The following is a 23,975-nucleotide window of genomic DNA, read 5'->3' as shown; positions in this document are numbered from 1 at the left end:
AATGAACTTGTAGTATGTCTCTTTGGTTTTGAGAGTCGCTCAACTTAGATGTAATCGATGCTATTGATGTCTTGCTTTTCTCTTCCGATCGTTCTGTTGCATACTTATATATTGCTTATGTACTGTCTGTGAATTGGTACTAACGTTTCGTTTGGCTACTGCATAGCGATGCCGTGGTATGTCGTGTACAAGGGTAAGGTTCCCGGAGTCTACAATGACTGGGAAGAGTGTCGGAGACAGGTTCACCGATTCAGCGGTAACAGTTACAAAGGGTACACCACTAGGGCCAAGGCCGAATCTAGATACGCCCGCTATCTAGCGGGAGAGGGGAGGGAGCATTGGAGGAACCGGATGAAGACGAGTTTCATCGTGATGATGCTCATCGTGATGACCGCAGGTCTCTTCTATGTGATGGTAGTTTAGATGATCGATATCGACTTGTAATGTGAAGACAAACTCGCGGTCTCGAGACTTGTAATATAATGTTCTATCTTTGTTCGGTCTTTTCAATTCGGAGACTAATATGATGAATTGTATTCGGAGACTAAAATGATGAATTGTATTCAGAGACTAATCTTTTATTGTATTCGATGAATCTGTTCTTGATGTGTGCTGTCTATATTTTGTCCAATTATACATTTTGTAACCTGTGCAAAAAACAGAAAATTAAAAAATAAAAAAACCTAATATTCATACTAATGGCGCATCACATCATAGTGCGCCATTAGTATGCCAAAGGATACTAATGGTGCATCATTAAACAGTGCGCCATTAGTATGCCGAAGTTACTAATGGCGCATCCTGTTGTTGTGCGCCATTAGTATGCCAAAGCACCTGGGTATACATGGCCCCCTGGGAGGCATACTAATGGCGCACTGTTGTATATACTAATGGCGCACCAGTGGTGCGCCATTAGTAAAATATACTAATGGTGTGGCACTAATGGCGCACCACTAATGCGCCATTAATGGCCAAATTAGGTGCGCCATTAGTAGGCCTTTTTCTAGTAGTGAGGAGGCAAGATCCTAGTTATGGAGTAGTTGTACGCACGAGTTTTATGAGTTCAGGCCCTTCTCGGAGGATGTAACAGCCCTACATCTTGGTGCCCTGAGGTGGTCGACTGGATTATACGTGTGTGTGTGTGTGTGTGTTTACAAAAGTGCGAACCCCTGTCCCAGAGGAGGGGGTGGCTTATATAGAGTGCGTCAGGACCCCAGCTACCCTCCGTTACACAGGGTTCAATGTTCATAAAGGTGGGGCGTTACTGATAACCACTAATAGAAAAAGGGTCAAACGTAAAGCACATTAGTGCCAGTTTGAATTTGAGCCGGCACTAATGTGTACATTAGTGCCGGTTCCAACGGCTAGCCGGGCCGCTGTCATTAGTACCGGTTCGTGCCACGAACCGGTACTAAAGTGTGTGGTGGCAGGATGTTGTCAGTCCAGGGCCCCTCCAGCACCTTTAGTACCGGGTCGTATCACGAACCGGTACTAAAGGTCGTCCTACATAGACCCTTCGTCCACCCGAGCTCGCTCTGTTCTTCCCCTTCCCCCTCTCCTCTCTGTTCTTTTCCCTCTTCCTCTCAAGCTCATCACACATTTTGCCCAAGATTTAAAGGCCCCCATCCATTCAAATGATCACAAAGGTTAGCAACTCTTTCCTTTCATCTCTCATTGCTAGATTAGCTCGTGCAATGCTTTATATAGTGATTGATTTTTGAGTTTAGTAATTTGGGAGGAATTATATATATGTGCTAGTATTTGATTTATATGCAATTTGAGGTCAAAAATAACACTTAGTTTTGCATATGTAAGTGTGTTTGACTTAGTACCTTCTAAATCTCCGTCGTAACCACCGTCGATCGCTCGCAACGTCCCGTCGCCGGCACCACCTTGTGGTGAGCCTCTTGTCCATGAAGTTTTATATAAAAAAAATGATGTTTGTGTGATTTGGATATATAGTTACTCGTATAATTATCTTACCCATACGTTGTTTGTTATCCATAGTGCCATGGTTTTGATATCTGTCCCCGTCGGCCCTCGTCCGGGTTTGATTCGGATGTGGTATATTCTCTTTATGTATGAACTTTATGTATTGTATTAATTTGATGTTTTCGGTGCTGTGTATTGAAGATGAGCCGGCAATGGATGTACGATGACCGATGCTCTCCCGAGTTCATTAATGGTGTGCGTACTTTTCTGCTTGCGGCTGAGGCAAACAAGCGTGCGGATGGTTTTATGTATTGTCCATGTGCTGGCTGTAAGAATGGTCGCAATTACTCTACGTCAAGAACCATTCACGTCCACCTGTTTGAGTCCGGTTTCATGCCCCACTATAATGTTTGGACCAAGTATGGAGAAAGAGGGGATATGATGGAAGACAATGAAGAAGAAGAGGACGGCGACAGCTATCCTGGCCATGGGTTCCCTGAATACGATGATACAACAATGAGGGAAGAAGCTGAGCCGGTAATGCGGGAAGAAGCTGAGCCGGCAATGCGGGAAGAAGCTGAAGAAGAGGCATCGGATGAGCCCGTTGATGATCTAGGTCGGGCCATTGCCGATGCAAAGAGAAACTGCGCAAGTGATTTGGAGAAGAAGAAGTTGCAGCACATGTTAGAGGATCACAAAAAATTGTTGTACCCGAATTGCAAAGGTGACAAGAAAAAGCTGGGCACCACACTGGAATTGCTGCAATGGAAGGCAGAGAATGGTGTATCTGACGAGGGATTTGGAAAGTTGCTGGTAATGATAAAGGATATGCTTCCAAAGGACAACGAATTGCCCGAGAGTACGTACCAAGCAAAGAAGGCTGTCTGCCCTCTAGGTTAGAGGTGCAGAAGATACATGCATGCCCTAATGATTGCATCCTCTACCGCGGTGAGTACGAGGATTTGAACGCTTGCCCGGTACGCGGTGCATTGCGCTATAAGATCAGCTGCGATGACCCTGGTGATGTCGAGGGCGAGCACCCCAGGAAGAAGATTCCTGCCAAGGTGATGTGGTATGCTCCTATAATACCATGGTTGAAACGTTTGTTCCAAAACAAATATCGTAAGAAAGAAGGAAAGTTGAGAGTACCCGCTGACGGGTCGCAGTGGAGAAAAATTGAAAGAAAGTACGGGAAGGAGTTTGCAGATGACGCAAGGAACGTATGGTTTGGTCTAAGCGCAAATGGCATTAATCCTTTTGGGGAGCAGAGCAGCAACCATAGCACCTGGCCTGTGACTCTATGTTTGTATAACCTTCCTCCTTGGTTGTGCATGAAGCGGAAGTTCATTATGATGCCAGTGCTCATCCAAGGCCCTAAGCAACCCGGCAACGACATTGATGTGTACCTAAGGCTATTAGTTGAAGAACTCTTACAACTATGGAATGGAACAGGTGTACGTGCGTGGGATGAGCACATGGGGGAAGAATTTGACCTAAAGGCGTTGCTGTTCGTGACCATCAATGATTGGCCTGCTCTCAGTAACCTTTCAGGACAGACAAACAAGGGATACCGCGCATGCACGCACTGTTTGGACGGTACTGACAGTATATATTTGGCTAATAAGAATGTGTACCTGGGACATCGTCGATTTCTTCCGAGCAGGCATCCCGTAAGAAAGAAAGGCAAGCATTTCAAAGGTGAGGCGGATCACCGGACGAAGCCTCGCTACCGTACTGGTGCTGATGTACATGATATGGTCAAGGATTTGAAGGTGGTCTTTGGAAAGGTTCCCGGTGGACAATCTGTTCCGAATGACGCTGACGGACGCGCACCCATGTGGAAGAAGAAATCTATATTTTGGGACCTGCCCTATTGGAAAGACCTAGAGGTCCGCTCCGCAATCGACGTGACGCACGTGACGAAGAATCTTTGTGTGACCCTACTTGGCTTCTTGGGCGTGTATGGGAAGACAAAAGATACACCTGAGGCACGGGAGGACCAGCAACGTATGCACGGAAAAGACAGCATACATCAGGGTCATGCAAGCTACGCTCTTACCAAAGAAGAGAAGGAAATCTTCTTTGAATGCCTGCTTAGTATTAAGGTACCGTCTGGCTTCTCGTCGAATATAAAGGGAATAATAAACATGGTAGAGAAAAAGTTCCAGAACCTAAAGTCTCATGACTGCCACGTGATTAGGACGCAACTGCTTCTGGTTGCATTGAGGGGGCTTCTATCGGAAAACGTTCGATTAGCCATTGTGAAGCTATGTGCATTTCTCAATGCAAACTCTGAGAAGGTAATCGATCCAGAAATCATACCAAGGTTAGAGAATGATTTGGTGCAATATCTTGTCAGTTTCGAGTTGGTGTTCCCACCGTCCTTCTTCAACATCATGACGCACGTCCTAGTTCACCTATGCGAAGAGATTAACGTTTTGGGTCCTGTATTTCTACACAATATGTTCCCCTTTGAGAGGTTCATGGGAGTCTTAAAGAAATATGTTCATAACCGTGCTAGGCCAGAAAGAAGCATCTCCAAGGGCCATGAAAATGAGGAGGTCATTGAGTTTTGTATTGACTTTATTCCTGACCTTAAGCCGATTGGTGTTCCTGAATCGCGGCATAAGGGCAGACTGGATGGAAAAGGCACGCTAGGAGGGGAACAAATAATATGTATGGACGGACATTCTCTCACTGAAGCACACTACACAGTTCTACAGAATTCTGCCTTGGTGGCTCCGTCTATGGATGAACACAAGAATTTTCTATGCTCCAAACACCCGGAGCGGTCTGATGACTGGATTACACGTGAACAAACCAGGAGTTTCGCCAGCTGGTTGCAGACACGTACCATGCATGACACCTCTATTGAAGATGACATGTACTTGTTGTCCCAGTTACCATCTTCGAATATAATGATTTTCAAAGGGTACGAGATAAATGGTAATACATTTTACACGATCGCCCGAGATAAGAAGAGCACCAACCAAAACAGTGGTGTCCGCTTTGATACAGAAACCAAGACAGGAAAGGAAACATATTATGGTTATATACAGGACATATGGGAACTTGACTATCGATGTGGTTTGAAGGTCCCTTTGTTTCGGTGCAAATGGGTCAATATGACACGAGGCGGGGTAACGGAAGACCCGCAGTACGGAATGACAACAGTGGATCTCAACAATCTTGCATATGCAGACGAACCATTTGTCCTAGCCAATGATGTGGCACAGGTTTTCTATGTGAAGGACATGTCTACCAAGCCAAGAAAAAGAAAAGATAAGGAAGCGAATGCATCATACGATGAGCCAAAGCGGCACATAGTTCTTTCTGGGAAGAGAAACATCGTGGGAGTGGATGACAAGACAGACATGTCAGAAGATTATGAAAAGTTTGATGAAATTGCTCCATTCACAGTGAATATTGACCCGAGCATCCCGTTAAATGATGAAGATTTTACATGGTTACGGCGCAAAGGGACACACGCGAAGAAAAAGTTTCACACCCAAAGATCTGGGATGTGATCGGCTTCACTATCATCACTTTCTTCTGTGTTTCACACCCAGGAGGGAATCTCTGTAATAGTTAGGGTAGTTATGTGTTTTGGCATTTGAAACGCGAAGATATTTTATGTGCAAACAAATTCTTTCATGCCTTTAGTGATTTTTTTTAAGCTAAATGACCCTGAAATTGAAAAGCATTTCAAATGAACTCAGAAAAGGTTGAAAGTTGGAATGGTATCATAATTTCACCCACATAGCATTAGCAAAAAAGTAGAGAGGGTTACCGCCAAAACAGGATGCACTTCGTGTACTAAATGGATAATCTCTTTCGAAGTATCAGGGTTTCGGACGAAAACTCATCCGTTACAAAAGGCATTTCATTTTTTTAAATAACCTAAGCATTACCAAATTGAATATAATGATAAAACACACTAATATTAAACATAAGAAAAAAGAATCACTGAAAAATCTATTCTCAAAGTTAAGTTATTCACAAACTAGTGATTCACACAAATTTCAAATAAATCAAAATTTAAACTATTCAAATTTGTAAACTATCGGTACTAACAGAAAGTTTGTAATTTTTTGTACCTAAAGCAAAAATATTCACAAAGAAACTCTAAATACAGCAAAAAAACAACTCAAACAAAAAAAAAAAGAAAAAAAGCCCACCTACTTTGCCACAGCGGCCTGCATAGGACTAGAAACCCAGCCTGTTGTTGGCCCAGGATGCAGGCCCGCAAATGATCAGTAGGCCCACATGCCAGCACAGAACATTTAGGCCTAGTAGGCCTGCTTTGGAGAGGAGCTCGAGGGAGCTACCGCACTGGGGCTTATAAACCAGTGCGGACACCCCTCGGCTAGCGAGGTGGCTCAAACCGGTACTAAAGGGGGGGGGGGTCTTTAGTACCGGTTAGAGCCACCACCTGGTACTAAAGGGGTGCGGATCCTATCGCTTGGCTTGGCCAAAACAGGCCTTTAGTACTGGTTGGTGGCTCCAACCGGTACTAAAGGTCCATCATATATAACTAAACACTTCAAAAATTTCAGTTTCTCATCTGCTTCTTCTCCTCTGCCCCGTCGCCCGCCGCCCCCGTCTCCATATCCCTCGTCGCCGCCCCGTCCCCGTCGGCGCCGCCCCGTCGTCCCCGTCCCCGTCGTCCCCGCCGTCACCGCCGCGCCGTCCCTGCCCGTCCCGCGTCGTCCCCATCCCCGTCATCGCCGCCCCGTCCCCGTCGTCGCCGCCTCGGCCCGTCCCCGTCGTCGCCGCCCCGTCCCTGTCCCCGTCGTCGCCGCGCCGGTCGCCGCCCCCCGTCGCCTCTCGCCTCGCCGGTGAGCACACACACACACATACATTTTTTTAGTTTTTTAGTTATAGAAATAGTTATAAAAATTTTAGAAATTTTTCTTTCTTTAGTTATAGAAATAGTTAGTTATATAGCATTGTTAGAAATGTTATAGAAATGTTAGAATTGTTAGAAATTTTTCTGTTTTTTTGTTATAGAAATAGTTATAAAATAGTTAGAATTGTTAGAAATTTTTTCTGTTTTTTAGTTATAAATAGTTATAAAAAACTTAGAAATTTTTCTTTTTTTTAGTTATAGAAATATTAGAAATGTTATACAAATGTTAGTTATATATATAGAAATGTTATAATTTTTTTTCTGTTTTTTAGTTATAGAAATATTAGAAATGTTATAGAAATGTTAGTTATATAGCATTGTTAGAAATGTTATAGGAATGTTAGTTATACTAGTCGTCAACCCGTGCCTTACGGGTCATATATAATACAATATACGTATTATGTTGCAAGCCATATTGACCGTATATTGCTTTATGATTTTGCTGGGGTGTCACATATATTACTTGGGTTCTGTGAGTGGTATGTCAAATAAAATCGTCATTAGTAATGTCACCAAACTCATGTGTTCTGTGAGAAGTTACTATGTAAATATTGCTATGAAGTTCATCATATAATCAATTTTGAAAATAGAGGAATCAGTCATGCACAAACAGTATCCCTAGACGTATATGGCTATTGGTCCCATTGGGTAATGATCTAGAACTGCCGACCACACTGCTTATTTACATAAAAACATGGAAATGCGATACATGTAACTGTCTCAAAATATGCATGAAAAAAATAAAAATTACAGGTTGTGGATCAGTCAAATATTTTTTACGTGTCTATTGTATTTTCCAGATAGTATGATCATATATATATGCAGCAAGATATACATTAATGAATTTTTTTCTCCTGGAATATGGAACAGTAGTATTTTGTGCAACATCTGGATGGCATAATCCTAAAAGGAGTGTAAACAAACTTCTCTAATATTTGCTGTATTAATATATAACAAAAATTGTGGATCCTGGCATATATCTTATACACTTTACATTGTATTATCTGAACACTGATAGAAACACATCACGGTAGATGAAACCATTTGCGAATAGAGGGAAAATAAAACCAAGGTATGGGGCCAACTAAAGGCAAAATAGTGTCACAAAAACTGACGTACATGTTCACAGTATGGATTCCACTAAAAAGTATAACCAATCACTATATGGATCAGAGCGAAACAGGATGGCGTTTTTTACTTCTTAGGAACAGGAACTGTATCCCACCAAAAAAAAGGAACAGGAACTGTATGGTTGCAACTTAAATGAAATAATGCATCGATTGTGGAGAAGTTTCCATCCATCCAAGAGAATAGAGATATTTAGAGATCTCAGAAACACCAGACGTGAAACATGTACTATTTACGGAAAACAGGGTGGTACTAACGGAAGATAGTGATACGGAAATATGTTCTATGACGTGCTTGTTATCCACTACAAATGATGCAGCCAACTGCATTCTAGTAAACAACAATATACTATACCTGAATATGTATTGCAAACAAAACGTAATTTACTCCAAATAAATGAATCCTGGCGCAGTTAAACAAACCTCTATGTGGCTGACGACTTGCATGATTGATGGCATCCACTGTTGCTTGACACTAATCAAAATAGCTCATAAATTTTAAACCGAACCAAAGCTACAGATAGGATGTATGCACAAAGATGAAACAACTCATCATATTTATGTCAGGTTACAATCTTGTAATGACAGCTGCAAGAAAAAACAGAAACTTGATGATCAGGCTGAACAAAGTACGCCATCAGTGCTAATCGACGCAATGGCACCAAAATGACGGATATAACCCGACCACTGGGAAGCTTTACATCAGATGTAAATATTGAAGAAAATTCAGTCACTGGTGATCGAAAGGGCAGTGCACTCAATTATTGCCACTACAAAGGCTTTATGCGCAAATTTGGCACCATCTCACAGTGGGAGTGTGCCTATCGCAAGGAGGGAGTGAGGCTGCAGAAGAAGCAAAACATCAGAACACTCATGAATGCACGTATGGTTGCATGTACATGCACCCTGAAGTGTTGTATCAGCCATGTAATAGCAATTGGCTGCGACAGTCATAGCCTGGACATGATGCACTGCAGTGATGCTAGCTTGCTCATATTGACAACATGAATTAAAGGAGAACATGAGATTCCCAATGCTTGCTTCTCTCTAAGTCCATCTAATCATTCTACTTCTTTGCATATCTTTGAGGGGAATCCATTCATTTACATGATAAATGACAACTACATCTAACCGCAGAACAAACCTTGTGAGGGAGTCGGAGAAGTTGTGAACCTGCGATTAGAAGAATGTCTGAAAGAACTTGTCTAACAACCTGCAGAAACCTACAAATCTGAAGCATGGTATAACGGTGCAACAGAAGAAAACTACAAAGATGCTGGCATGTGCGAAGGTAGATCTAAAACTGCTCTGTTCAAAATCTTCTAACCTAAAGAGTGCAAATAATGAATCAATCTCTAACATTGCTGCCCATTCGGAGGTATAATATAAACTACTGGTAAATATACAATGAACACAACTGAATGCAATGAAAATTTAGCTACTCGAATTGTATTTCAAAGTTTTTATGGAATCAAACTTGAAAGCACATCTAAAACTGCTCTGTTCAAAATCTTCTAACATAAAGAGTTCAAATAATGAATCGATCTCTAACATTGCCGACCGTTCTGAGGTATAATATAAACTACTGTTAAATATACCATGAACATGACTGAATGCAATGAAAATTTAGCTACTCGAATTGTATTTCATTTTTTTAATGTCACTTATAAACTAATAAAAACTACCAAATCAAATTGTATTCCAAATTTTTCAGTGTCACATAGGGAATCGAATTGGAAACCATGTTGAACTTGGAAAGTAGAGTATGGAGAAATTGCAAGAGTAGAGAATGCATACGTACATTAGAACTTACAGAATCAATAATTAGGGAATAGTTCATTGAGCAGTGTATGAATTTGCACCAGAACATCTTTTTCTTGGCAGCTTGTTCCACCGAGATTCCATATGCCTCTAGTGGTATCAAGCATCTCAGTCCTGATCGCCAGATTTTTTGAGCACTCATCTCCCTATTATGGGAGTACTCATGCTATGTAGATCCTAATGGTAATTGGGAGCATCACACAGGAATAGGCAGGGCGCAGAAGGAGTACTCTTATTGGACAATGAACCTGAACCCTAGGTGGCGGCGTGGCGCACCATGGAGGGGAGAGAAAACGGCGGCACATGCTAGATGGGGAGAAGAGACGGATGGAATCAGAGATATGTGATATGTAGTTTTTTTTTGAGGGAAGAGAGATTGATATAGTTGGGAGAGAGAGATACTTTTTTTCTATTTCTCAGTTTTTTTAGGGCATCTTTATTTCTCATTGAAGAGATATACGTGAGAGTTTTACTTTTCTAATGCATGTGACGTGAGAGATTGAGAGTAAGGTACGGGAGAGAGATACATCTGTTTTTTTTTTCTGTGAATTGTTACATCTGTTTTTTCTTCTGTGAGTCAATCTATACATGAGCGTTTTACTTTTGTAATGCATGTAACATGAGAGATTGAGAGTAAGGTTACGGGAGAGAGATACATCTGTTTTTTCTTCTTCTTCTGTGAATTGTTACATCTGTTTTTTCTTCGGTGAGTCAATCTATACGTGAGAGTTTTACTTTTGTAATGCAATGTAACGTGAGAGATTGAGAGTAAGGTTACGGGAGAGAGATACATCTGTTTTTTTTTTCTTATGTGAATTGTTACATCTGTTTTTTCTTCTGTGAGTCAATCTACACCGTAATAATCCGGTCCCACCAGATTAACAGTAATTTGTTGGGAGTCCCTAATTAGTATAGGTATAGATAGATAGATAGAAATGTTAGAAATTTTAGTTATCAAAATCCAATCATTAAAAAAAGGTTACTTTTTGCGGGCATATAGCTAGTATTTGTTCTCGACGATGCCCGGCCCGCATCCTCGCCATCGACGCGTCTGCGACGACGTCCGACTGACCCATGTCCGGGACTGGGCTCCGCCGGGCTGGCACTGGGACGTGCTGCCTGGAGGGGCGCGCCACTTGATGAGGAACCCGGCCCCGGGTCCCGTCATCGACCCTGATCTCGTTTGGTGGCGTTCGCGTGGGCCAGTTTCGGTGCGGAGGGAGCCGGCCCCGCCGGAGGTGGTACGTCGCCGTGTCAGGGAGGAGGACGAGCACGTCCATCGCTACATGGTTTCGTTAGAGGGCGACAGGTTCTCCAATACCTGGCAGTTTCTTCAGGGATCTCACTTCAGCTATGATGCTGTGAGGGTTCCTTCTCTTTGGGTGTCCACCGCCCGCGCTGCAGGAATCGCGAGTGTCCTAGATTCTTCTGTAGTATTCGATTTTTATTAGCTGCCTAGCTAGTGATGTACTTGATATATAATATTCGAGATGATGTATTCGAGATTATATATTATTCGAGGCGATGTATTCGAGATTACATCTATTATTCGAGACGATGTATTCGAGATTATATCTATTATTCGAGACGACGAATTCGAGAATATATTCGATGATGCTTATTATGTACTATGATTGATTCAGTTTTTCCTTATTAATTGATTGCATCCATGCATTGTAATTTGAATATATTTCTTTTGGATTAGTTAAACAAAACCTATGGCGGACCATACCGGCAGAGAGGGAGAAGAGGCCCTGTTCAATATCATACGCAACCCTCGCGGGCCAGATAATGATCAGAATGAAGAAGATTATGACGGCTCCGAATATCTAAACAACACCGGGGAGGGTGATATGATATTCGATCGCGACGACCGAATTGATGATGTCGTGAACTATGAACATGACGAAGAAAATGTTGATCTTGAAACAGCAAAGACCGGCGAGGTATATATATTTATATAAGCAGGCATCTGGTGATCATCACATATTTTAAATGACTTGAAGATATATTAACGAATCGATCTTTCTTTTTTCAGCCATCTGGATCGAGCAAATCTTCAGGCAACAGGACGAAACGAGGCCCGAACAAAAAGTTGAAGGAGGGCGTAAAGTACAATATCGAGGCAATCAGACCTAATGGCGAACCATTCACGCCTAAGAAGATTGCGGACAAGTTTGTTCGTCAGTGCGGAGTTCTTGTGAAGGACCAACTCCCGATCTCCCTTCAAGAATGGAGAGAGCCATCAAAGCCACGTCCAGGAGTTATTTTTGTCAACGACAGACAAAAACATTTGCTTTAGGAAACGCTCATGGAACATTTCACCCTACCAGATCATTTCACAAATGCAGATGTGGAGAAAGTCAAGGACGCTGCTCTTAGGAAGATGGCGGTTGCATTCAAGAACCACAAGATTCGTGAATGGGCCAAGTACGTCAACGGAGGAAGGAAGACTCCAGTATTCGAGGGAACACTAGAGAACCAAAGTGCTCATTGGGACGATTTCATGAAATTCAAGGATTCGGAATTATCTAAGGAAAGGTCGAGAATAAACAAGGCCAATGCCGCGAAAAAGGATAAGTTCCATAAGTTGGGGCCAGGTGGCTATGCGATGGGAATGCCTAAGTGGGATAAGTCTGAGAAAGAGATGCTGGATGCAGGTGTCACTCCAGAAACATTGAGCTGGCCCCCCAGGTGCAGGACTTGGTTCTATGCGCATGGGGGGAGTTGGACCCGAAGACAGGCAAAGTTTCCAAGAAGGCATGTTTGGACATAGCCAAAGATAAGCTACTTGTTGCAATAGAAGAGGCTCGATCCGGGTTGTTCGAGCCCAACAGATAGAACGACGAGCTTACGCGTGCCCTGGGAAATCTTGAACACCCGGGAAGAACACGAGGCATGTGCGCTATTCCGTGGTTTGAGGGGTTTTCGGACTAGAACGCTGACTATAGAACCCGTGCGAGAAAGAAGATTGCGGAGGAGAAGAAGAGGAAGATGGAGGAGGAGCAGAGGAAGCTAGACTATGAACGCCTTCAAGGCCTAGAATCAGCGCACGCGGACTTGGCAATCAAATTCCAGCGGCAGCAGGAGCAGATCGACTCACTTAGCCAGCAAAGGGGGTCTCAGCAGCTAGCGGATGATCCACCAATGGATAGCACCGTCCCATCCATGCTGAGAAGCAGCGTGGGTTCCGCCCCGGGCGACGCATTGCTGGATAGCTACCTAGTGGATGACATCATGGAGAACACTAACTGCGAGCTACACTTCAAAATGAAGAACATATCCATGAAGGTGGCGGACGCCCTTGCTTTTACAAATCCCCCCGAGGCAACCTTCCATTGCAACCCGATTCCAGCGGGCTATGCTCGTGTCTTGGTTGATGAGGTGGTGGACCAATATTTGGGGCTAGAGCTTGACATTCCTGGAGGTGACGATGAGCACACACTAGGAGAGGCCAACCATCGTATCATCCTATGGAGAAAGGATTGCATCATCTTTCGAAGGCCACCGACACCGCGTCATCCAACTCCTCGTCGCAGTCCTCCACCGAGTCAGTAGACTCCCGCTCCTCCAAGTCCACCAACGCGTCAGGCCACTCCTCCTCCAAGTCCGGCACATCTTCAGGCCACTCCTCCTCTAAGTCTGGTAAAGCATTAGGCCACTCCTCCTCCAAGTCCGGCACAGCTTCAGGCCACTCCTCCTCCAAGTCCGGCACAGCTTCAGGCCACTCCTCCTCCTCCAACTCAGCCACGTCAGCCGTCTTCGCCGCCTCAGCTATGGTGCGTAGCGGTACAAGTCGAGGTAGTACTGCAGGTACAGGCGGAGGCAAGCGATTTCAATATGGTCCAAGCCTCGCGCCTCTTCCGCAGAGGCCTTACGACAAGTCCGAGGAGGAAAACGTAGCCATATCGAAGGCCGAGGTGGAAGCCCATTTTGCACCGAAACCGCCACCGCCGCCAAGGGAGAAAGTGCCTGTTGAAAAGATTGACCACTTCATTCGTATGGATAGACCACCAGCTCCCAAGCCTGTTGACACAGACTATGAGCGCCACCTCAGGAAGTTAAATCGAGCACGTCTACAGAAAGAGGCGAGCTCGAGCTCGAGCAAATTAGCTAGCAAAAAATGCGGTAAAACCGTTCCCTAGCTGGGAGAACAGGCGGCGCAATCAATCCCCCCACTTGTTGTGCCAACAACACATGAGAGTAGGCGCGCCCAATATTATTGTGGGCAAACCGTTAACGTTCCCGGGGTGGGCGATGTGGCAATAACCGAGGAGCATATTGCGCAGGCTGAATCGATTGGGATCACTGTTGGACAACTCCTCGATATCGAGCCCATGTCTCCGACTAGAGAGGAGGAAATAAAATGGAAATATGCCCGGGGCCATCCTTTGGTCGAGCCAGAGGAGGTCAATAAGCTCCCAACGAGAATGTATGCATTGCATCAATGGTACATGGACATTACCAAGATTTCCAATCGAGAGTCCCTCATGGTGAATGTCAACGAGGAGCATTACTACCATAAGAAAGCTGTGACCGTTGAGTATTCAGAACTTTTTTAGCTATACAATAAATACGAACTCGACAAATCTATCATCAGTTGCTATTGTCTGTAAGTGATTTCTTTCTGTAATTTAAGTCTCAAGCTAGCTGATCATTTTGATCAATCATTACCTGTAATTATCCTCACTATATTCTTTTCTGTGGTATTATGCAGGATGAAGATTTATGAAATGAAAAAAGGTGGACGCTATGGCATTGGGTTCGTTGACCCAAATACCATTAATGAATACACATGGAAAATAGATCCATATCACGCAAAATGTGTAGAGGAAAGCATGCTATAGTTCTTCAAGGAACTCAAATACAATGAAGATATACTACTTCCTTACAACTTCCAGTGAGTCACACTGTCTTGTACTACAAATTCTGTTTTTCCCTACTAGCTATAGCTACATGTTTTTTCTTACATATGCCCGCTTAATTAAGACATGCAAACGGCGGTGCATGCAGATTTCACTGGATCTTGTTAATCATTATAGTTGATGAAGGAACAGTTGAAGTACTAGACTCGCTACTTAAGAAAGCAAGTGACTACAACATCGTGAAGGGGATAGTCAACAGGTAATTTCAATCATTATTAACTATATCTCGACCTATTTAATTAGTTCGTCATTTCCTGATAACAACTATTTAATAACCCATTTATTCATTTTCTTTGTCGGCGGGCAGGGCTTGGGCAAAGTTCATTAGGGTCACTCCAGGCCCATGGAAACAAAGTCTGAAATGGTATCGACCCAAGGTAAGTAATTAAGTAGTACTAGCTAGCTGCCATCTCTTTAATTATCATGCTTGATTAATTATTATCTGATCAAAATTCCATTCTCATAAAGGCCCTGAAGCAGGCACCGGGGAATGATCTATGTGCATACTACGTTTGCGAGAACATTCGCATGATGGCATCCGAAAGAAGCAAATCTCAAAGACAGGAGTGGGTACGATATCGATTGTCAGAACACTATTCACAACTTTTACACCATTATCGATATCTAGTCACACAACTAATACACATGCATATTGATCTCCTTCTTAACAGTTCAAAGAGGTGCGGGACAAGCTCCTAGCACAGGACCGCATAGAAGCAATTCAAGAGGAAATAGCGGGATTTTTGCTCGACCAGGTCATAGATCCCAAAGCAGAATACTATTACCCGCTACCGCCCCCATGAACCACTTAAAATTGTTATCGTGCTCCGAAGGCACCAATTAGCTAGGCTAATGCCACTGGCTCCGAAGGCACCAATTAGGAGAAATTTCATATATATACATGTGTGTATATATGTGTGAATTAATTAATGGTGGTTGTGAGACATTCGATGATATATATATATATATATTATGATCGGTTGTACTAGAAATTCTATTTATATATATGCATAACGTGTACAATATGTAGTATCGTAAAATACCAGCAAACGAAAAAGAATTAAATGGAAAACACAAAATTAAATGAAAAAGAAATCATAAACCCAACCCCCCCCCCAACATTTTAATACCGGTTGGTGACACCAACCGGTACTAAAGGGCTCCCTGCCCCCGAAGCTGGCTAATGCCACGTGGTTGCCCTTTAGCACCGGTTCGTGCTGAACCGGTACTAAAGTGGGGGGGGGGCTTTAGTGCCTACATTTTAGCGCCGGTTACCAAACCGGCACTAAAGGGCCTTACGAACCGGTGCTATTGCCCGTCCATAGTCTCTGGCGCGCTAGATGGGCCTTCGTCTTTGGCTGAGCTTGACGTCGTCACGGTAATTACATGTCGCACCAACATATATATATATATATATATATATATATATAGAATATTCCATTTTGGCATGATAGATTTCTTTTTGGCAAACATAGATTTCTTTTTTATGTCATTTTTCATTTTTTCCATACTTTTTGAATTAAACGAGGAGACTTAATCATAGGAAACATGTCGAACAATGGAGAAACTAGGCCTTCTGACCAAGATGCAAACAAGATGGATTATGAGAGTGAACGAGAGTACCTCGACTATTTGACTGCTACGCAAGGTTTGCATGTCGGCCTCGATGATGGTACTGACGCCGACATAAACACCGACGGCGCCGGCACCGATGGCGGCGCCGAGACCGGCGGGTAAGGTACCGGCGAGGAAGACACCGGCGGGGAAGGTACCAGCGCCGATGTCGCTACCGAAAAGAACAAGCCGAAGAAGTAGATGATACGAAAATGTAACACCCCGGATATGATTTACCTAATATGTAATCCAACTCTTGCCGTTTCCAGCCTTAAGTTATTTTATTTTCTCGGGTTCGGGTTTTTGTCTCCGTGTGTTGTTGTCGTTGTCATGCATCTCATATCATGTCATCATGCGCATTGCATTTGCATACGTGTTCATCTCATGCATCCGAGCATTTTCCCCGTTGTCCGTTTTGCATTCCGGCGCTCCGTTCTCCTCCGGTGGTCATTTCTACCTTTCTTTCGTGTGTGGGGATTAAACATTTCCGGATTGGACCGAGACTTGCCAAGCGGCCTTGGTTTACTACCGGTAGACCGCCTGTCAAGTTTCGTACCATTTGGACTTCGTTTGATGCTCCAACGGTTAACCGAGGGACCGAAAAGGCCTCGTGTGTGTTGCAGCCCAACACCCCTCCATTTTGGCCCAAAAACCACCAAAACCCTTTCCATCATCTAGAGCGTTCGATCACGATCGCGTGGCCGAAAACCGCACCTCATTTGGACTCTCCTAGCTCCTCCTATGCCTACTTAAAGACCCCCTCCGTTTTCTTCTTCTTCTTCTCCCCGAAACCCTAGATCTGATCCTCCGCGCGCCGGACATTGTCCGCCGGCGCCGAACATGCCGCCGCCAGCCATCCCCACGCCGCCACGTGTCAGCGCCGCCGCCACCCGCCGCGGCCCGGAGAGCCCGCGTCCGGCCCGCCGAGCCCGCGCGCTGATCGCGTCTTCCTCCTTCGTCCGCGCCGCGCCAGGGAGCTCCTCGCCGCCCTTCGTCAACTCCGGCAGTCGGAACCCCTCGCCTCCTCTCGCCTCAACTCCGGTGGCTAGGACGCCGCACTCCTCACTGGCCGGCGCCGCCGGCGACCACCCCCGCGACCGCGCCGCGAGGCTCTGGCCACCACCAACTCCGGCCCGCGCCTCCTCCTCCGACCGGATCCTCCCCGCGGCAAGATCTCCGGCGACTCCGACGATTTTCCGGCGAACCTCATAAACCGCGCCGGCCGGATCTAGATCTGAAATTTCGGATCGGTTGACTTTCCGTCCCTAACCCTAAATATTTTGCCCTTGTCCATCGTGTCGTATCTCCTCATCCGTAGCTCCGTTTTGGGCATATAGCATATCAAAATGTTTGCCTCAGAGAGCACATCATTTCATCTCATTGCATCATTTTCATTTGAGTTCATCTTGATGCCCGAAATGCTGTTAGAAGAGTGCTATTTGAGATAATTGTCAGATCTGCTGCTCCAATTAGATATTTGTCATTTTTGCCATGATTATTGTGTGCATGATATGCCCCTGAGCTCTTCATGAGTTTTGTTATATGTTTTACCATCTTTCCAGAGGTGCAACCCATGTATTTTTGTGATGTGTGAGGTAACTAGCACAAGCTTGCAAAGTGGGGCATTCGTTAATGCTGATTTCTGGGACTTAACATTTCCGCCAAGTCCTTGATCTGTTTATCTCAATATGCCATATGTTCATGTTGTTTCCTAGTGATCCGTGCCTCTTTTGAGGATGATCAGTAAGGATGTTTTGTTAATCTTGTAGTGCTCTATCCATCCATGTCTTTGTTTGCAATTATGGAGCAACCTAGCTTGACTCAATCGAGCTCTACTTTTGTCATTTCGTGAATCTGGGCAGATTGTCTACTTGTTAGCATTTTTGCCGAGCATGTTGTAGTTGATCCGTGCATGCTATGTTATTGTTCTGGCCATGTCTAGCTTGTATTTTGTGTATTCTTGATGTGTGTATGCTAATTTTGTCATGACATGCTCTGTAGTGAGTGCATCGAGCTCGTAAACATGCCTACTTGATATCTGTTTCAGCATGCTCCAGTTTTCACTAAGTCTGTGATCTGATTATGTTTTTGCCATGTTCACATGCTTGCAAATGTATTTTTTGATCCCTTTTGGCTCAAGGTCACTAAGGGACTTTTGTTAAGCTCTTTGAGTAGCTCCATGCCATGCTTTACTTTGCCATGTTCAGGTCCTGTAGCATATTGTTTTCATGCTCCAAAGAGTGCTATCTGATCTGAAATTCCAAACAAGTGTTAATTTCACTAAGTCTGAGATCTATTTGCCAAATGCATTTTTGCCATGCTTGTTTGAACCTGTTAATGGATGAATTGGCCGTAGCTCAGTGCTATTCTTTTGTTAAGCATGATGAATGGATCCCTGCCATGTATTTTGATGCCATGTTTGTTTGCTGTAGCATGTTCATCTTGTTGCATTTAGATGGCTACTTGCTGTAAATCGCAGAACGTGGCCATATTTGAATTGCTTGCCATTTCCAAACCGTAACTCCGATTCCGGCGTTCTTTATATCATTTTCAAACGATTTCATCTCACCTTTCCAGTGGCACACTTGGATTTCCATGTTGAGGCCAGGTTCATGCATTCCTTATCAAATCTTGCATATGCATCACATATTGCATCCCATATACCATACCATCTTTGCATCATATTGTTTGAGCCTTGCACGTGGTTGATTGTGTCCTTGTTGCTTGTTTGTCTTGTTTGGGTAGAGCCGGGAGACGAGTTCGCTAACGAGGAGCCCGTTGAGTTTGCTTTCGAGGATCCAGTCAACTCTGACAACTTTGCAGGCAAGATGATCATACCCTTGAAATCACTACTATCTTTGCTATGCTAGATGCTCGCTCTTTTGCTATGCCTATGCTACGATACCTACCACTTGCTTATCATGCCTCCCAAATTTCCATGTCAAACCTCTAATCCACCATGTCCTAGCAAACCGTTGATTGGCTATGTTACCGCTTTGCTCAGCCCCTCTTATAGCGTTGCTAGTTGCAGGTGAAGTTTGGAAACCGTTCCTTGTTGGAACATTATTTTCTTGTTGGGATATCATTATATTGCCATCTTATCTTAATGCATCTATATACTTGGTAAAGGGTGGAAGGCTCGGCCTCTCGCCTAGTGTTTTGTTCCACTCTTGCCGCCTTAGTTTCCGTCATATCGGTGTTATGTTCCCGGATTTTGCATTCCTTACGCGGTTGGGTTATAATGGGAACCCCTTGATAGTTCGCCTTGATTAAAGCTTTTCCAGCAATGCCCAACCTTGGTTTTACCATTTCCACCTAGCCTCTTTTTCCCTTGGGTTTCCGGAGCCCGAGGGTCATCTTATTTAACCCCCCCCCCCTGGCCAGTGCTCCTCTGAGTGTTGGTCCAACCTAGAGCCCCTTGCAGCGCCACCTCGGAGAAACTCCAGGGCTCGTTTTAGTTGCACGGATTGCTTATCCGATTGTGCCTTGAGAACGAGATATGTGCAGCTCCTATCGGGATTTGTCGTCACATTCGGGCGGTGTTGCTGGATTTGTTTTAACCTGTCGAAGTGTCTTGAAGAACCGAGATACCGAGTCTGATCGGAATGTCTCGGGAGGAGGTCTATTCCTTCATTGACCATGAGAGCTTGTCAAGGCTAAGTTGGGACTCCCCTGCAGGGATTTGAACTTTCGAAAGCCGTGCCCGCGGTTATGAGCAGATGCGAATTTGTTAACGTCCGGTTGTAGATAACTTGAACCTTAACTTAATTAAAATGAATCAACTGTGTGAGTTACCGTGATGGTCCCTTCTCGGCGGAGTCCGGGAAGTGAACACGGTGTTGGAGTAATGCTTGCCGCAGGATGCCCTCTAGTTACTCGATCGCGCTTTGCCTCCTCTTCTCGCTCTCTTTTGCGAACAGGATAGCCACCATATATGCTAGTCGCTTGCTGCAGCTCCACATAATTGCCTTGCCTTTCCTATTAAGCTTAAATAGTCTTGATCGCAAGGGTGCGAGATTGCTGAGTCCCTGTGGCTCACAGATTACTTCCAAACCAGATGCAGGGCCTGATGATTCTGTTCCAGATGACGCGCTTGAGCTCAAGTGGGAGTTCGACATGGACTCACACCGATACTACGTGTCTTTCCCTGATGATCAGTAGTGGTGCCCAGTTGGGGTGATCGGGACCGTGTCGCATGTTGGGTTGTTCTTTTATTTTGGCGCCGTAGTTGGGCCATGAGTGTTTGAATGTTGTAATGCTACTTATGTACTTTGGTTGACGTGGCGAGTGTAAGCCAACTATGTATCTCCCCTTTTATTATCTATATTACATGGGATGTTGTCAAGATTGCCTAACTTGCGACATTGCTTTCAATGCGGTTATGCCTCTAAGTCGTGCGTCGACACGTGGGAGCTATAGCCGCATCGAGGGCGTTACAAGTTGGTATCAGAGCTAGTCTTTTGTTAAGCATCATGAATGGATCCCTGTCATGTCTTTTGGCCTCGTCAACGCTCCTCCGACTTTCTCTCGCATGATGAACTTCATCTTCAACGCCTACACCAATGACTTCGTTTTGGTCTATCTCGACGACATTCTAGTTTTCTCGAAGAACAAGGAAGATCATGCCAAGCACTTGGGTTTGGTACTCGATAAGCTCAGAGAACACCAGTTCTACGCCAAGTTCTCGAAGTGCGAATTTTGGCTCGATGAGGTTCTTTATCTTGGTCATATCATCTCTGCCAAGGGCATTGCGGTCAATCCTGAGAAGGTGTCTGCAATTGTGAATTGGGAACCACCTCAGAACGTGAAGCAACTCCGTAGCTTCCTCGGTCTCGCAAGCTACTGTCGAAGATTCGTTGAAAACTTTTCTAAGATCTCGAAGCCTCTCTCAAATCTTCTCTAGAAGCACGTCAAGTGCGTTTGGCCTCCGGAGTGTGACATCGCTTTCAACACTTTGAAAGAGAAATTGGTCACTGCTCCAGTTCTGACTCCGCCTAATGAATCCAAACCGTACGAGGTCTTTTGTGATGCCTCTCTCCAAGGTCTCGGCGCAGTGTTGATGCAAGAAAAGAAAGTTGTGGCTTATACCTCTCGCCAGTTGAAGCCCAACGAGAAGAACTACCCCACTCATGACCTCGAGTTGGCAGCAGTTGTGCATGCTCTTTTGACTTGGAGACATCTCTTATTGGGAAGAAAAGTGGACATTTTCACTGATCACAAGAGTCTCAAGTACATCTTCACTCAGCCTAATCTCAACCTCAGGCAGACTCGATGGGTCGAAATGATTCAAGAGTATAATCCGAGTATCGAGTATACTCCAGGCAAGGCCAATGTGATTGCTGACGCATTGAGCAGGAAGGCTTACTGCAACAGTCTGATTCTCAAGCCTTATCAACCCGAGCTTTGTGAAGCTTTCCGCAAGCTTAATCTGCAAGTTGTTCCTCAAGGTTTCCTCGCCAACATTCAAGTCTCTCCTACCTTGGAAGACCAGATTCGCCAAGCCCAGCTTCTTGATGCTATGGTGAAGAAGGTGAAGATTGGGATTGCCAAGAGTCAACCCAAGTACAAGTGCTACCGCCTTGATGACAAGGATACTCTCTTCTTCGAGGATCATATTGTTGTGCCCAAAGGTGACCTTCGTAAAGTGATCATGAATGAGGCTCACAATTCTCTCCTCTCCATCCACCCTGGGAGCACGAAGATGTATCAGGACCTCAAGCAGGCTTATTGGTGGACTCGAATGAAGCGCGAGATTGCTCAATTCGTGAATGAGTGTGATGTCTGCAGAAGAGTGAAGGCAGAACACCAAAGGCCAGATGGTCTCCTCCAACCTCTTGCCATTCCAGAATGGAATTTTGACCACATTGAGATGGACTTCGTGACTGGTTTTCCAAAGTCCAAGCGTGGCAATGATACTATATCCGTTGTCATCAACAAACTCACTAAAGTGGCTCACTTTCTGCCTATCAAAGAGTCAATCACTGCAGCTCAATTGGCAGAACTCTATACCTCTCGGGTTGTCTCTCTGCATGGTATTCCACAAGTGATCTCTTCAGACCGTGGCAGCATCTTTACCTCCAAGTTTTGGGATTCTTTTCAGAAGGCCATGGGCACCAACATCCGTTTCAGCACAGCTTTCCATCCTCAAACTAGCGGTCAAGTCGAGCGTGTCAATCAAATTCTTGAAGATATGCTCAGGGCTTGTGTGATCTCCTTCGGCATGAAGTGGGAGGATTGTCTTCCTTATGCTGAATTCTCCTACAATAATAGTTTTCAAGCAAGTTCGGGTAAGGCCCCATTTGAAATTCTGTATGGCAGGAAGTGCCGTACCCCTCTCAACTCGTCTGAAACCGGTGAACGTCAGCTTTTGGGTAATGAATTAATCACAGAGGCAGAGGAAATGTGCAAAGTCATTCGAGATAACCTCCAAGCAGCCCAATCCCGCAAGAAGAGCTACTATGATAGTAAGCATCCTGGTTTGGCTTTTGAGATCGGAGATCATGTTTACCTCCGCGTCTCTCCTATGAAACGTACTCGTCGCTTTGGTATCAAAGGGAAGCTTGCCCCCAGATACGTGGGACCTTTCAAGATCGTCAGCAAGAGAGGCGATCTCGCCTATCAACTCGAGCTTCCTTCAAACTTTGCAAATGTGCATGACGTGTTCCATGTCTCTCAGCTCCGAAAGTGCTTCAAGACTCCTAACCGCACCGTCAACTTCGAGGACATTGAGCTCCAAGAAGATCTCTCTTATCATGAGCACCCCATTGCTATTCTTGACGAGACTGAACGCAAGACTCGCAACAAGTCAATCAAATTCCTCAAAGTCAAGTGGTCACACCATTCCGACCGTGAAGCTACCTGGGAACGCGAGGATCACCTCCGTTCTGAGTACCTGGCGTTCTTTCAGTCCTAGATCTCGGGACGAGATCCTTTCGTAGTGGTGGAGTGTTGTAACACCCCGGATATGATTTACCTAATATGTAATCCAACTCTTGCCGTTTCCGGCCTTAAGTTATTTTATTTTCTCGGGTTCGGGTTTTTGTCTCCGTGTGTTGTTGTTGTTGTCATGCATCTCATATCATGTCATCATGCGCATTGCATTTGCATACGTGTTCATCTCATGCATCCGAGCATTTTCCCCGTTGTCCGTTTTGCATTCCGGCGCTCCGTTCTCCTCCGGTGGTCATTTCTACCTTTCTTTCGTGTGTGGGGATTAAACATTTCCGGATTGGACCGAGACTTGCCAAGCGGCCTTGGTTTACTACCGGTAGACCGCCTGTCAAGTTTCGTACGATTTGGACTTCGTTTGATGCTCCAACGGTTAACCGAGGGACCAAAAAGGCCTCGTGTGTGTTGCAGCCCAACACCCCTACATTTTGGCCCAAAACCCACCAAAACCCTTTCCATCATCTAGAGCGTTCAATCACGATAGCGTGGCCGAAAACCGCACCTCATTTGGACTCTCCTAGCTCCTCCTATGCCTATTTAAAGACCCCCTCCATTTTCTTCTTCTTCTTCTTCTCCCCGAAACCCTAGATCTGATCCTCCGCGCGCCGGACATTGTCCGCCAGCACCGGACACGCCGCCGCCAGCTACCCCCCGCCGCCACGTGTCAGCGCCGCCGCCACCCACCGCGGCCCGGAGAGC

Source organism: Triticum urartu, chromosome 1, assembly GCF_003073215.2.
Source record: "Triticum urartu cultivar G1812 chromosome 1, Tu2.1, whole genome shotgun sequence".
NCBI classification, from domain to species: domain Eukaryota; kingdom Viridiplantae; phylum Streptophyta; class Magnoliopsida; order Poales; family Poaceae; genus Triticum; species Triticum urartu.
This window is presented reverse-complemented; position numbering follows the sequence as displayed.